Source organism: Equus caballus, chromosome 6, assembly GCF_041296265.1.
Source record: "Equus caballus isolate H_3958 breed thoroughbred chromosome 6, TB-T2T, whole genome shotgun sequence".
NCBI lineage: Eukaryota > Metazoa > Chordata > Mammalia > Perissodactyla > Equidae > Equus > Equus caballus.
In genome coordinates this window covers 71628498-71642585 of record NC_091689.1, presented here as the reverse complement: position 1 = coordinate 71642585, position 14088 = coordinate 71628498, and the positions used below count along the sequence as shown (strand labels likewise).

At 40.0% G+C, this 14088-nt stretch overlaps 1 protein-coding gene across 19 annotated transcripts in view; it reads left to right on the top strand.

Annotated features, from left to right (window-relative positions):
• The window catches only part of KIF21A (kinesin family member 21A), a 147598-nt gene that overhangs the window by 37908 nt on the left and 95602 nt on the right, over positions 1-14088 (top strand). For 2 of the 19 annotated variants that reach the window (XM_070270111.1, XM_070270109.1), the window contains exon 2: positions 3434-3521. The exons of the other annotated variants lie outside the window; for them this stretch is intronic. The gene's annotated coding sequence lies outside the window, so the exon portion shown is untranslated. The remainder of the gene's footprint in view (positions 1-3433; positions 3522-14088) is intronic. 19 annotated transcript variants of the gene reach the window in all.

The window sequence follows — 14088 nt, the reverse complement described above, 5'->3', positions numbered from 1 at the left end:
ATGACTGAATCAAATATACTCAGTTTGTTTCTCTGCCTATTTGCATAGTTGCATATTTGCGACTCATAAGTAGCTTGTTAAGGAAGCATATTGAATCAATGATTCAAAAGACATTTTGGATAAACTATGGTTTTCATGTATTTCTACAGTTCTCCTTTTTTTATATTACATATAATTGATAAATGCATTCATTACTAATCCTGAAATCCCATTTCCAAAAGGTAAGTGTCTACCAAAATACCTTTTCTTGAAAAAGATTTGAGAACAATTTAAGAAGAAGAAACACTTTAAACACTTTTCACGAAGACATGCTTTTGATTGAATACTGGGCACTGGTTTTGATTCAGTGTTTGGCCCTCAGCCACGCGTTCCTCCCATGCACTCTCAAGCTCTTTGAGCTGCCTCAGTAAGTATCTGTAGAATCATGGGAACTTGGCCTTTACTGTTGTTAATAACATTTTATTGTGAACACCCTTTAATCCTTGGTATACTAAACTTACATCTAAAGCATTTTTTGAGAATTAGAAATGTTTTTCAAAAAATATCTTTGTAAGACAGGACAAATGGGCAAAAAATTTACTTTGAAAGCTTTGCTTTTTTTTTTTACCACTCTACTTTCCTATTATTCTTTTTTTTTTTTTTTAAAGATTTTTTTTATTTCTCCCCAAAGCCCCCCAGTACATAGTTGTATATTCTTCGTTGTGGGTCCTTCTAGTTGTGGCATGTGGGATGCTGCCTCAGCGTGGTCCGATGAGCAGTGCCATGTCCGCGCCCAGGACCCAAACCAACCAAACACCGGGCCGCCTGTAGTGGAGCGCGCGAACCCAACCACTTGGCCACGGGGCCAGCCCCTGCTTTCCTATTATTCTTGTTTCTTTTGACCTGGAGATAACTTCATTTTCCTTTATCGTTCTCTAATCTTTTAACTCTTCTGAAAACCACAGCTTCCTACTGTACCAAGTGTTCCTTACAAATGTTCTGTTTTTCTTTCCATATTATACTCTCTGACCTTTTTCTGATTTCCTTTTTCTTTCTTTTTTTTTTTTTAAGATTTTATTTCTTCCTTTTTCTCCCCAAAGCCCCCCAGTACATAGTTGTATATTCTTAGTTCTGGGTCCTTCTAGTTGTGGCACGTGGGATGCCACCTCAGCATGGCTTGATGAGTGGTGCCATGTCTGTGCCCAGGATTTGAGCCAACGAAACACGGGGCTGCCTGCAGCGGAGTACGTGAACTTAACCACTTGGCCATGGGGCCAGCCCCTCCTTTTTCTTTTTTTTGCTGAGGAAGATTGTCCCTGAGCTAACATCTGTGCCAGTCTTCCTCTATCTTGTCTGTGGGTCGCTGTTACAGCATGGCTGACAATGAGTGGTGTAGGTCTGCACTTGGGACTTGATCCTGGGCCACCATAGTGGAGCATGCCGAACTTAACCACTAGGCCACAGGGGCTGGCCCTTTAACTTGTATTATTATTATTATTTTTTTTTTTGGTGAGGAAGATTTGCTCTGAGCTAACTTCTGTTGCCAATCTTCCTCTTTTTTTGCTTGAGGAAGATTAGCCCTGAGCTAACATCTGTACGAGTCTTACTCTATTTTGTATGTGGGTTGCCACCACAGCATGGCTTGACAGTGGTGTAGGTCTGCACCCAGGATCCGAAACTGCGAACCTGGGCTGCTGAAGTGGGGCATGCCGGACTTAACTACTACGCCAAGGGGCCAGCCCCTTTATCTTGTATTTTTTAAGGAATGTGTCTGATTCTCTGAAATGCAAGCTGAGAATAAATTCTTGTCTTATTCTTCTTTGTTTCTCACTAGTGCCAAACAGGGCTTTTCAAAAAGTTGGTGCTCAATAAATATTTATTCTCTTGTATTAGGTTAATCTTTTTTTTTTTAAAGATTGGTACCTGAGCCAACAACTGTTGCCAATCTTCTTTTGTTTTTGCTGTTTCTCCCCCAATCCCCCCGGTACATAGTTGTATATTTTAGATGTGGGTCCTTCTAGTTGTGGCATGCGGGATGCCACCTCTACGTGGCCTGACGAGTGGTGCCATGTCTGCCCCCAGGATCCAAACCAGCGAAACCCTGGGCTGCCGAAGCAGAGTGCTCGAACTTAACCACTTGGCCACGGGACCGGCCCCTAAATTAATCTTTTAGTCTAGTTTCCATTAATATAATTTCATAAAAACCACTCATCTCCAGGATCCTTTGTAAAACCTAAACAGAGGATTGTTTGCTTCTGTGGTGTAATTAGCCGTTTCTGCTTTAGAGTTTTCGGTCCTCATTTCTGATGCATCATCAGAACTATGTATCTTTGATGGTATATTTCTCTCTTGTTTTTCCTTAGGGATAAAATAGTCCTCAGAGCTTCATTCTCAATCATCCTTTCTCTATTTCAGTACCTGATGATAGCGTTTGACACCATTAGCAAACTGCTGTGATTAGCAAGAAAGTGGCAGCTGTTGAAGATGCTCCTGTTCTAGCATTTAAAAGATCCCGGATTCTACTCTCCCTCTCCATCACCTAAAGTAGGGGCTGGGCATCCAGCCAAGAGTAAAGAAAGTTGTGAACAGTGGAAAATAGCTCAAAGCCCTGGGGCTGGGGTTTTCCCTATAACCAGAAAGAGCGCTTTGTTGTGTCACGTTAACTCTGCTTTGTTTCTATATTACTGTTTTCACTTGTTAACAAAAGAGCCTATGTCACAGCTGTACACAGGAAGCACAAATGATAAGTGCAAAAAATACATAAGTGATAAATGATGCTAATTCATCCCTATTATTTGCCTTCAATTCCAATAAAATTTGGAGTAAATTAATTGGGGTGGAGTGACATAAGAATATATTTAAATTCCTTTAACTTTCACTACATAAATGCTTTTTACCTTTGGTTGTGAGAAATGTGGAATCCGTCTTTTCAGAAGGGCCAATTAATGACTTATAGGTGATAAGACAAACAGTAGCATTCCCCTTGCCTTTTATACATTAAGCATCTCAGCCTAATTCTGTCCTAATAGAAAATTTGACTTTTTATTTGTGAAGTTAGTGCAATTTTCATGAAATGTGTTTCCACATCACAGATGAAACCCTTGCTTGCTGTGTGACTTGGGATAAATCACGTTATCTCTGAGAGCTTCTGTCTCCTCGTTAGTGAATGGTATAGGCCCTTCTAGGACCTGCCTTCTTTTCCTAGCCTAGATTAATTTCCCTGTTGATTGGCTCCAGTGATGTCTCCAGGTCTGTTTCTATAACTTGTCCCATTCTCATCCTGTCTAAAGCTAGTTAGGATTAAATCATCCTATGACTGCTAAGCTTCCCCAGAACCCTCCTAGGGAGCCTTTGCTCTTTACTGGATCCAGAATTAGGGCTGAGCATGGCAGCCTTTGCATTCGAAGGTTTGAGCATTCCTTATTTCCCTCTCCTGCTTTGTGTATTGCCTTAGGCTGCTTCTGATCCAGGACCCTGAGTCCAAGCCTGTTTAATAGAGAATATGCACGTGTAACTAATCCTCTTGACAACTACCAAAGAAGGTAGGTACCTTTATCCTTATTTTAAAGACAAGGAAACTGAGGCACAGGGAGATTCAGTTACTTGTCCAAGTGCACTGAACTATGGAGTGGCAGAGCCAAGATTCAAATAATAATCATTTCATCTGACCCCAGAGTCCATGTTCTTCACCACGTCACTATGCTGACCCTGTCTATGCATGAAGCCCATGTCTTTGGTGCAGGCATATTGACTGTGTCTGGATTTTCTGTGACTTTTCCTTACCTCCTGATTAGATAATCTGGTACATATCGATACCTGAATTTTGATTGAGTCTCTACTATTTGCTGAGAGACTGCCTGAAGGATCTAATTACCTTCTTGGAGAGCAGTCTCCATGATTGTAGGGTTTTTTCCTGCCCCAGCTCTCAAGTCCTTATCTTTGCTGGCCCCATGTTATTGAGGCACACCATCTGGAGTTTCTGAGGCCAAGATTCCTATCAGTTTTTTTCTTCTAAGGAACATAAAATATATATAGAAAAATGTATAATTCTGTTCATTTCTTATAACCTTTGTTAATATACACATGTATTATAGAATCTTAGGAAACGACAAGAACCTGAAAAGAAAGATAAAAAGTGTCTATAGGGGCCAGCCCAGTGGTGCAGCAGTTAAGTACGCACGTTCCACTTTGGTGGCCCGGGGTTTGCCAGTTTGGATCCCAGGTGCGGAGATGGCATCGTTTGGCAAGCCATGCTGTGGCAGGCGTCCCACATATAAAGCAGAGGAAGATGGGCACGGATGTTAGTTCAGGGCCAGTCTTCCTCAGCAAAAAGAGGAGGATTGGCAGCAGATGTTAGCTCAGAGCTAATCTTCCTCAAAAAAAAAAAAAAAAAGTGTCTATATTCTAGCCTGGAGAAATCCTGCTTGTTATGTACTTACTTCAGATTTTAGATGAACACACATACATATGTGCCATTTCATGATTTCTATTTTCATATTTTTAACTTAATTAGGATAATTAAGTAGATATACTATTTTTGTGTGTGTGTGAGGAAGATTGGCCCTGAGCTAATATCCGTTGCCAATCTCCTTCTTTTTGCTTGAGGAAGATTGTTACTGAGCTAACATTTGTGCCAATATTTTATGTGGGATGCTGCCACAGTGTGGCTTGATGAGCGGTGCTAGGACTGCGCCCGAGATCCGAACCTGTGAACCCTGGGCTGGCAAAGTGGGGTGTGTGAATGTAACCATTATGCCACTGGACTGGCCCCTACATATACTATTTTCATACTGTTCTTTTAAAAATAAGGTTATTTCTGATTACATGGACATCATCTTAAGTGGATTTGATAGTTTCTTATTTGGTGGTGTTGTCACTAAGACCAGATTCCCTGGTTTTAGTCTTTATGACATGTGTCTTTCCTTTCTGTATACTCACTAGCTGCTCATGCCAATAATCCTGGACTTTTCTTTGTCACACTTCACCTCTAATCCATCAGCAAATCCTATTGGCTCTACCTTCTAAAATATACAATATTCACATAATTGCTCATCACCTCCACTATTGCCACTCTGGTCAAAGTCACCGCCATCTCTTGCCTGAATTATTGTAGTACCTTTTTTTAAAATTAAATTTTTGTTTTTTTTAAAGATTGGCACCTGAGCTAACATCTCTTGCCAATCTTCTTTTTTTTCCTTCTTCTTCTCCCCAAAGCCTCCCAGTACATAGTTGTATATTCTAGTTGTGGGTCCTTCTAGTTGTGGCATGTGGGACGCTGCCTCAGCGTGGCTTGATGAGCAGTGCCATGTCCGCACCCAGGACTCGAACCAATGAAACACTGGGCTGCCTGCAGCGGAGTGCACGAACTTAACCACTCGGCCACAGGGCCAGCCCCCACTATTGTAGTACCTTTTGAATTCATCTCCCTGCTTCTGATTCTCTAAAGTCTTCTCTATACAGTGGTACTTTTAAAATGGAAGTCAGATCACGTAACTCTTCTGCTCGAAACCCTACAGTAGCTTCTCATCTTACTGAAGGTAAAAGCTGAAGCCTGTACAATAGCTTACAAGGCCCTACATGATGCAGTCTCTAAAGATTTGAACTCCTACTCTCTCCTTTTCTCTCTGTTACTCTGTCCATGCCCCACTGGCCTCCAGGCTGTTCTTTTAGCCTGCCAGGAGCGCTCGGCCTCAGGGCCTGTTGTTTGGGACATGCTAGTCTCCAAGTGCAGTAACAGGCCATCTGTCACAGAGGTTGTGAAACAGAAAGACTCAAGGGCAAATTAAGATGTTCAAACACACAGTTTATTAAATTGATTTAAAGCACACTGTGAGAAGGAAGGAGAAGGAAATGGAGTAAAGTTAACATACTTAGGAGAGGGCACAGTGAGTGAAGGACCACGTTCCTTGAATCTTGGGGTGTATAGTTTTCATGTCTTTTCTCTCTGCCTTGACAGCAGAGAAGACCAGAATTGAGGTGAGCGAGAGGCCCCATCAGATAGAAGATGCCCTGGTAATACCAGTGACACTTACTTGCTCTATCAGACACAGGCTAGTATGCCTGGCCTTACCTGTAGCTTGCCAGTTAGCTTGCTGAGCAGCTGTAGGTTTTATTTGTGTTTCTTGGGCAGAGAACATGTGGGATAACCTCATACATATAGAGTGTCTCATATGTCTCATGTTTATTTAGTGTTCATGAATATTTAATGCATCAGGTGTCTCGTTATACTTAGAGCCTCTTGAATATTAGGAGCCTCTTGCATATTTAGTGCCTCATGACTTCAGGTTTCTCTTGGTCCTTCCATTCCTACCTCTGTTTAGGGACATGTGCTCTACTTACTAACTACTTCCGCTTATATGTTTAACACATCTCATGAATGCTGCGCATGTCTTACAAGCTACTCACCATTTTTCTAGGCTGAACACATCACCTATGTTTTATAAACCATACACTTATTCATCTCCTATAGCAGAATTAAATATTCTACAAAGCAAATGCATATTACAGGACCTCTGCGCTTGCTATTCCCTCTTTTGTCTGTAACACTCTTGCTGAAAATATCTGCGTAACGTCTCTTTCTTCAAGCCTTTGCTTAAAGATCATTTCAAATATCATCTCGCCGAAAGGCCTTCTCTGACCACCCTATATAAAAGAGCAGCCTACTTGTTCCTTCAACCCTGATCCTCTGCTCCCTTTTCTGCGTTAGTTTTCTCCATTGCATTTTTTACCATTGGATACACACTAACTTCTTCCTCATTAGAATCTAAGCTACTTGAGGTTAGGCACTTTATTTCCCTTATTCAGTGCTCTTTCTCTAGTGCTTGGCACATAGTTATAAGTATTTGTTTAATAAATGAATGAATGGGGAGCCAGTTGCTTCCTTGGGGATTCACTTAAAATAGTGGGATTCTTTTTCTTCATTAAAAAAGAACGTAGACATAAGGAAAAGTTTTGGTTATAAAGGCCTTGAAACTACTAACCTGGCTGTCAAGGAACATTTTACAATAAGAGAGAGTTAAGAATATAATAAATATTAACTTTTTAGTGAATAATAACTTTCTTGCAGTTTGTCTGAGAGCAGAAGGATGCTTAACTTAGTTACCATTTTTGAACATGTGGTTCCATGATAAATCAATTAAAGAGCAATTTTTACAATGGTTACCATGTATTTCAACAGGTATTTGTGGAATTTATGCTTTTTCCAAAACAAGTACAAGGAATGGATTTTGGGATTAAAGATTTTACCTTCTATATGGGAAAAGAGATACATTCAAGAAACAGGAAAGAGCAACGTATGGCAAGATAGGAGTTAGCATAAAATGAGTCCTAGAGCCGATAAATGCTGCAGGAGTTCAGAGAAGGGAAAGGTCAATGTGGGCTTGAATGCTGGGGGTCACTGTCTAGACTTTGGAGGATGGCTTGGATTTGTAGAAAGGGGGGTGTAGATCTGATGGAGGTAAGAGATGCTGAAGTCTTGCATAACACATAATAGAGAGTTTGAATTGAAGGTTTTAAGATAAGTGGGTAACATGATCAGATAAATGTTTTAGAAATACAGTAATGTATTTAAGAGAGTTGATAGTGTTCTAAACTCAAGTAGAGTCAAGTGAGATTTGTTTGGTTACCGTTTGTTAATATTGTTAGTGCAATTTATTATTCTCTTTTTACCAGGTTTATGATAACCTTCATATAGTTTTCTGTTATTGCATATATTAAATGATATTGCAATTATTTATTTTCATGCTTCTATCCTCGACTAGTTCATAGTCATCTTGTGCTCCAGGCATCTGGCTGCCAGTGCTCAGAAGATGTAGGACAAATACATGAATTTAATGAACTAAGCTGTTTGGCTAGCATGGAATGCATCTAAGCTGGTTTCCTTCTTTTTTTTATTTGAGGAACATTGGCCCTGAGCTAGCATCCATGCCCATCTTCCCGTATTTTATATGTGGGAAGCCCGCCACAGCATGGCTTGATAAGCGGTGCGTAGGTCAGCGCCCAGGAACCGAACCAGCAAACCCCGGGTTGCTGAAGTGGGGCACATGAACTTAAGTGCTATGCCACTTGGCCAACCCTAACTGGTTTCCTTCTTAAATTTAGCTCTCAGAATGTTTAAAGATTCCAGTTTTAAATTGGGAGATAATCAACAGCTGTTGACATAAGTACGTTAAAGTAGTTCTGGTGATCGGCACAAAATTTTAAAAATTTGCATCTTCTTTTTTAAAGATTGGCACCTGAGCTAACATCTGTTGCCAATCTTTTTTTTTCCTCTTCTTCTCCCCCAAACATCCCCCGGTACATAGTTGTATATTCTAGTTATGGGGGTCCCTCTAGTTGTGGCATTAGGGACACCGCCTCAGCTTGGCCTGACGAGTGGTGCCATGTCCACACCCGGGATCCGAACCGGGAAAACCCTGGGCCACCAAAGCAGAGCGCACGAACGTAACCACTCGGGCACGGGGCTGTTCCCCCGCAAAATTTGCATCTTGGCAGTGTCTTTAGAGACATATTTCCCACATTTCAACTCCCTCAGGCATGTCTGTTCTTCTGCTTTCTCTTAAAGTTCATTTGTGCATGATTCCATTTCCTTCATCTTGGTTATCCTAATGAGATGAAAACATGTGTATATAGAGAGTGCTAAAATGAGCAAAACATAAGATTTGATGTTTAAATATAATAGAATAAAGGGAAGCATCTTGCAGAGAGGAAAATAACTTTTTAGTATTTTGTGTTTGAATGCTTATTCTACCGAAAATGTTTCTTCGGTTGGCTCTTATCTCATGGAGAACCCTTAGGCATAGCCGTTTGGGACACCCTTATGACTTCAGAGTAAAGATTAGAGTCACTGCCTACAAGAAGTGTGAGATAGTTCAGAGAACCATGTCTAAAATGTATACCGTAAGTACAAAATATGTATATATTTCTTTGAGCTCTTTAAATAAGTTCTAATGATTTCATTTTAGTCTCACTACAACCTGAGTAGGGAAGCAGATTCGATACTGTTTATTTCTGTGTGACAGATAAGGAATGTGGTATTGTCCCCCATTAGCAGTCTGTTTTCACTCATTTCTTTATATCTCTGTGCGTGATCTCGTGTAAAAACTTCTCCCTGACCTATCGTTTGATAGTAAAGGTGGTCGCTTTAAATTGAGATTCATTGACCTTTTTTCCTTATGGCGGTTTTAAAAATGTAGATTATAGACTTCCCAGGACACTCTAATGTGCATATTTTGAATAGTGTGTACAGCATTGTTGGCACCATGGATAATAAGAATCTGTCAGTTGCTTTAAGTTTGCAGTTAAAATTCCAGTTCGAAGCATCCTCTTTAGTTGTTAATTTGACTTGTGGTTACATAAAAGTCCCTTGGGATACAATTTAAAAGTCTGGCTAAGGATATTGTGTTAGATTTGTGTGAGTGGCTGCGGTTGAGGCAAAACTTTGTATGTCATACTCCAAAACTGAGGAATGTGTTCCTCATTTCATCTAGCATTGTGTTAAGTCTCTAAGCTCAGTACTCAGCTATTTATATCTTTGTGGATGGCACTTGCCATTGGATTATTTTTGCCAGCTCTCAGGTTGCTACCGCCATGTGCGAAGGGCTGGATTCTGTGGTGGGCCAGTAGATCCCAAATGTTAATTTACTGTTATTTTGGGAGAACTGCTGAAGATGTAGCTTCCAGGGCCCCACTCCAAGGGTCTATTAGCTAGATCTGCAATGAGACCCAGGAACCTAAATTTCACTCGTTCAACAAATATTTGAGTACCTACAGTATGTGCCAGGAACTGTTATAGGTGATAGGGATGTGTAAATATCTTCTCTCTTGAAGCCTTTTTGCCAGTGTATGTGTGTGTGAGTGTGGGGGATCACTGCTGGGAAAAAGGCTATAACATAATAAGTTAATTATGTAGTGTGTTAGAAGGTGATGTGTACTATGGAAAAAATAGAGTCTGTTAAGGTGGATTTAGCAGAATGGGGAGTCCTATGTGTAGGGGTTAAGGATGGGAGTATGATTTTACCAGCTCTCAATATTATTCTGATGTATGTTTGACCACACTTTGAGAGATACTACTGTAGACATCAAAATCTAAAATGATAATTTAATATGATTTCCCATCAATTGATGTTCTTCAAATTAAAAAAAAAGTTAATATTAAAGACAAACATATGGTGAATTATAAAGAACTGAAGGGTAAGTTTTTAACGGTTTTATTGGGGTATAATTTATGGACCATAAAATTCACCCGACAAGAGTGTAGAGTTCAGTAAATTTAGTAAACGTATGCAGTTGTGCAACTGTCGCCACAATCCATTTCTAAAACGCTTCTGTCACCCAAGAAGTTTCTTTGTGCTTGTTTGTAGTCAATCCTTCCTCCTACCCCCAGTCCTAGGTAGTCACTGATCTGCTTTCTATCTCTATAGTTCTGCCTTTTCTAGAATTTTTTATAAGTGCACTCATGTAATCTTTAGTCTGTTGAGCCTGATGTCTTCCACTTAGTATTATGTTTTTGGGGTTCATCCATGTTGTGCATGTCTTAGTAGTTCGTTCCTTTTTATTGCAGAGTAGTGTTGCATTGTACGACTATGCTGTACTTTAGTCACCAGTTGGTGAATATTTGGATTATTTTTAGTTTTTGGCTATTTTGAATAATGCTACTGTGAATATTTGCACTCTTGTCTTTCTATCGACATATGTTTTCATTTTTACTGGGTAGATACGTAGGAGTGGAATTATTGGGTCTATAGTAAGTTTATGTTTAACTTTATAAGAGACCGTCAGTTTTCCAGAGTTGCTGTACCACTTAATAGTCCCACTGGAAGTATGTGAGGGTTCCAGTTTCTCCACATCCTTGCCAATACTTGGAATTGCTAGTGTATTTTATCATAGACTGTCCTGTTGGATATGTAATGGTATCTGTTTCTGGTTTTAATTTGTGTTTCCTTAATAACCAACGATGTCAAGCATCTTTTCATGTGCTTATGGACCATTTGTGTTTCTTCTTTGGAGAAATATCTATTCAGATCCTTTGCCCATTTATAATTGGGTTATTTGTCTATTATTATTGACTTTTAAGAGTTCTTTATATATTCTGGATATTAGAACCTTATCTGATGTGTGATTTACAAATATTTTCTCCTATTTCATAGGTTGTCTTTCACCTTCATTTTATTTTTTTTAAGATTTTATTTTTCCCTTTTCTTCCAAAGTCCCCCGGTACGTAGTTGTGTATCTTTAGTTGTGGGTGCTTCCAGTTGTGGCATGTGGGACGCCACCTCAGCATGGTCTGATGAGTGGTGCCATGTCCACGCCCAGGATTTGAACCTGTGAAACCCTGGGCTGCTGAAGCAGAGTGTGCGAACTTAACCACTCGGCCACGGGGCCAGCCCTTCACCTTCTTGATAAAGTCCTTTGGTGCAGAAAAGTTTTAAATTTTGGTCAAGTCCAGTTTCCTCTGTTGCTTGTGCTTTTGGTGTTACATCTAAGAATCCGTTGCCAAATTCGAGGTCATGAAGATTCACCCTTGTGTGCTTATTATCCATTCATATAGTTTCACAAAGAATACATTTTTGGAAAAGGAAAAAAACAGATTAGGCAGTAGAGACAGTAATTTCTACTTTTCAATTAGATGACTGTAATCTAGGATTATCTCTCCTTGGCATTGCACCCATCCATATCCCAGGCTTGGATTGAAGAATTTTCTCAGGATTCCTCTCAAATTTATTTCTTGCAGTTAACCAACTCTAAGGATGATTTCAGTGGTTAAAGTAGATTGGAGTTAAATGCTTCTCAGGCAGCATGTTCTCAACTTTTCAGCTAATGACATTTTGTCTTTTTTGAGGAAACAAATAACTTCCTGTAGAGACTGATTTATCTACATGAGCAGAAGTCTTATGGTGTCCTGTGGTTTCTCGGCCCCAGACTTTCCTACTTCTATATTTGCTTAGAGTGCTTACTTATGTAGAGTGGAATCATTTAATGTTCTTTTTCTTTGATATTCTGTTTTTCTCTCTGTAGAAGGTTACTTGATGTGGACAATTTATATTATATTATATTGTATTATATTAAATCATAGCATATCATAGTAAATATCCCCCCCTTCTTATGGTAGGCAGAATAATTCATCCCCCCCAGCAATGTCCAAGTCCTAATCCCCACTGTGAATATGTTGCATGATGTGGTAGGGGGAATTAAGGCAGCAGATGGAATATTAAGGTTGCTAATCAGCTAATCTTAAAATAGGGAGATTAACCTGTGTTATCTGAGGAGGCCCAATGTAATCACAAGAGTCCTTACATAGGGAAGAGGGAGGCAGAAGAGGAGGTCAGAGTGGTTTGATGAGAGAGAACTTGACCCCTGTTGCTGGCTTTGAAGATGGAGGAAGAGGACCATGAGTCAAGGCATGTGGCTGGCCTCCAGAAACTAAAAAGGGCCGGGGAGTGGATTCTCCCCTAGAGCCTCCAAGAAGGAAGGGAGCTCTGCTGGTACCTTGATTTTAGCTCAGAGAGACCCATTTTGGATTTTTGAACTACAAAACTATAAGATTATAAATTTGTGTTGTTTTAAGCCACAAAGTATGTCGCAATTTATAACAGCAGCAATAGGAACCAATGCACCCCCTATTAATTGCCATCAGATAATGACTGATTTGCTGTTTGGCAAATATGCATCAGTCTTCTAAGAGTCTAATTTACAATTTTTAAAGTTATTTTAAGATTGATTATTCTATATTTTCACCATATCAAGCTTTGCTTATTCTGTTTATTAATTGGAAGTGAAAATATGCTCATTATCTTACTCATAATTTGCTAGGAGGCCCTCAATGATGTTCTAAATGTAATGAGCCATAATCCCCTAAACAAGGAGCAAACTTGCTACAGAAGTAGTCTGTCCCTGGACTGGGACAGGATTCTGGTTTTGAGACCTTGGGCAAGTCACTTAGGCTCTCCTGGCTTGGATTTTCTTCTCTGTAAAATGAGGGAGTCAGAATAAATAATCTTTCAGGTCCCCTCAGGTTCTTTGTTATGATACTTTAGTGCATGTGTGTATGTATGTGTGTATCCACACAATTACTCTATTCTTTTACTTTAAGTCATGATTTGAGGAAAGTGTTGTGTCTATTGCTTGGGGATGAAAAATATAAAATTTTGTTTAATAAGGTGTTGAATTGTTCATTTGTTTAATCCTGTATTTATTGAGTTTTGACTATGGCTTTGTACTGAAGATAAAAGTGAAGACCCTTTCTGCTCTTGGGAATCTCATGGTATCACAGAGAAAAGACATAACCAGAGAGATAGCTCTACTTAAATTGCTATGCACAGTGCTAGGCAAACACGGAGGAAGGGGACTCAACCTCCTAATCTTTGGAGGTTAGGACTGGCTTCCTAAAGGAAATGATGCTGGGAAAGAAGGGTGTGGGTGGGATATGTGGGCTGAGGATGGGCATCTTAGGCAGAGGACAGAACATCTCTGAAGCAACGGAGAGGGAGGGAGAGAGCCTGAAGTGTTTTAGGGTGCTATTAAGAGATTTTAAAGGGCCAGCCCTGGTGGCCTAGTGGTTAAGTCTAGCATGCTCTGCTTTGGCAGCCAGGGCCTGGTTCCTGGGTGCAGATCTACACTGCTCTGTTAGCAACCATGCTGTGCTGGTAGCCCACATACTGAAAAACAGAGGAAGATTGGCACAGATGTTAGCTCAGGGCAAATCTTCCTCAGCAAAGAAAAAAAAAGATTTTAAAGAGATTTTAAATAGGAAAATTAGCATTTTTGCATTCGTGTTTTTAAAAGATCACTCTGGCAGGCATGTGGAAGAGTTTTAAAGTGTGTGTAAAGTAGAGCCAGGAAGATGGCCAGACTGGAGGTAGTGAGAACAGTGAGATTGTTGCCATCATCCGGGGGAGAAATGACATTGGCCCTAACTAAAGCTGGGACAGTTAGAATAGAGAAGATGGTTTGAAAGGTTTTGCACCGATAAAATGATCAGATCTTGATAATGGATTAGATGTGAGATGGCTGTGAGAGAGAAGTCTAGGATGACTCTGGGATTTCTCACTAATAGAGCTATGAATCGGTGTGAGAAGGGCAGAGGTGTGGTGAAGACAGTATGAATGTTAT